Below are 2500 nucleotides of genomic sequence, written 5' to 3' on the forward strand. Positions count from 1 at the left end.
CGGGTTTACACCTGAATCTGGATCAATGCCTTGCCCTCCCCACTCCCCCCTCTGGCTGCTGTGTGTGTGTGTGTGTGTGTGTGTGCACGTGTGCACGTGTGCTTGTGTGCTTGTCTGTGTGTGAGAGTTTGTGCACGCTTGCTTGCGTGCGTGTCTGTGTGTGAGAGTGTGTGTGTGGCCGAGTGTGTGTGTGTGAGAGTGTGTGTGGCCGAGTGCAGCCAAGTGTGTGTGTTTGTGTGTGTGTGTGTGTGTGTGTGTGTGTGTGAGAGTGTGAGTCATGGTGGTTCGATCAGACGGCCTCCCTGCAGGCTGCACAGACAGCACATCTTCATGAGAAAGTCAATGAAGAGATCCTTCTGTTTTATCTACACGCCAGTGAGATACAGTGTAGTAGAATATACACTCACCGGCCACTTTATTAGGCACACCTTTGCTAGTACTGGGTCGGACCCCCTCTTTTGCCTTCAGAACTGCCTTAACCCAGTAAACAAAGAGTCTAAAAGACGTCCTCAGGGAAGAGACACACACACACACACACACACACGCACACACACACACACACACACACACACACACGCACACACACGCACGCACACACGCACACACGCACACACACGCGCGCGCACACACACACACACACACACACACACACACACACACACACACACACAAACACACACACACACACAATAGTGAGGCAGTTATTGCATGGATCATAAACGGAGGGTATGGTTGGCGGAGGCTAGATTCATATCACTGGACAGGAGCGTATCGACAATATGACAAATAATTCATCTCTCCGCCACAAGAGGGCTCTCTCCCTAACCAAAACACATGTCAAGAGCTCGTGCCCTGACAATAAATACACACTGTGCATGATACAGTATGTATGTACACACCTCTTGCTGTTATTATAGACAGATAATAAGCTCTATTCTAGCCTTCTGATAGGCTAGGGGGGGGTTCCACCATGGTACTTAAGAACTATCCAGGGATGTAGGGTGTTAGGGTGTTAGGGGGTAGAGATGTAGGGTGTTAGGAGGTAGGGATGTAGGGTGTTAGGGGGTAGAGATGTAGGGTGTTAGGGTGTTAGGGGGTAGAGATGTAGGGTGTTAGGGTGTTAGGGGGTAGAGATGTAGGGTGTTAGGGTGTTAGGAGGTAGATATGTAGGGTGTTAGGGTGTTAGGGGGTAGGGAGTAGGGTGTTAGGGTGTTAGGGGGTAGAGATGTAGGGTGTTAGGGTGTAGAGATGTAGGGTGTTAGGGTGTTAGGGGGTAGGGATGTAGGTTGTTAGGGGGTAGGGATGTAGGGTGTTAGGGTGTTAGGGGGTAGGGATGTAGGGTGTTAGGAGGTAGAGATGTAGGGTGTTAGGGGGTAGGGATGTAGGGTGTTAGGGGGTAGGGATGTAGGGTGTTAGGGTGTTAGGGGGTAGGGAGTAGGGTGTTAGGGTGTTAGGGGGTAGGGATGTAGGGTGTTAGGGGGTTAGGGGGTAGAGATGTAGGGTGTTAGGGTGTTAGGGAGTAGGGATGTAGGGTGTTAGGGGGTAGGGATGTAGGGTGTTAGGGTGTTAGGGGGTAGAGATGTAGGGTGTTAGGGTGTTAGGGGGTAGGGATGTAGGGTGTTAGGGTGTTAGGGGGTAGGGTGTTAGGGGGTAGAGATGTAGGGTGTTAGGAGGTAGGGAGTAGGGTGTTAGGGGGTAGGGAGTAGGGTGTTAGGGTGTTAGGGGGTAGAGATGTAGGGTGTTAGGGTGTTAGGGGGTAGGGATGTAGGGTGTTAGGGTGTTAGGGGGTAGGGATGTAGGGTGTTAGGGGGTAGAGATGTAGGGGGTCAGGGGGTATCCCAACATTCCCTACCCCAATATTCCCAACATTCTCTACCCCAACATTCCCTCTCCCAACATTCTCTACCCCAACATTCCCTCTCCCAACATTCCTGACAGAGAACCAGTTGGTTAACAGAGGAATGAGTATACTGCTATTGACACTGACAGCCATACAATAACACACACCTCACATAACACAACACACACGTCACATAACACAACACAACACACACGTCACGTAACACAACACAACACAACACACACGTCATGAAACACAACACACACGTCACGTAACAACACACAGGTCACGTAACACAACACACACAACACGTAACAAAACACACTCATCACGTAACACAACACACACATCACGTAACACAACACACACATGACTTAACACAATACACACATGACGTAACACAACACACACACATGACGTAACACAACACACACACATCACGTAACACAACACACACGTCATTTAACACAATACACAGATCACGTGACACAACACACACATCATGTAACACAACACACAGGTCACACAACACAACACACACGTCATGTAACACAACACACACGTCATGTAACACAACACACACGTCATGTAACACAACACACATCACGTAACACAACACACATCACGTAACACAACACACACGTCACCTAACACAACACA

This window comes from Nansenia antarctica, assembly GCF_963989245.1.
Source record: "Nansenia antarctica genome assembly, chromosome: 9".
NCBI classification, from domain to species: Eukaryota; Metazoa; Chordata; class Actinopteri; order Argentiniformes; family Microstomatidae; genus Nansenia; species Nansenia antarctica.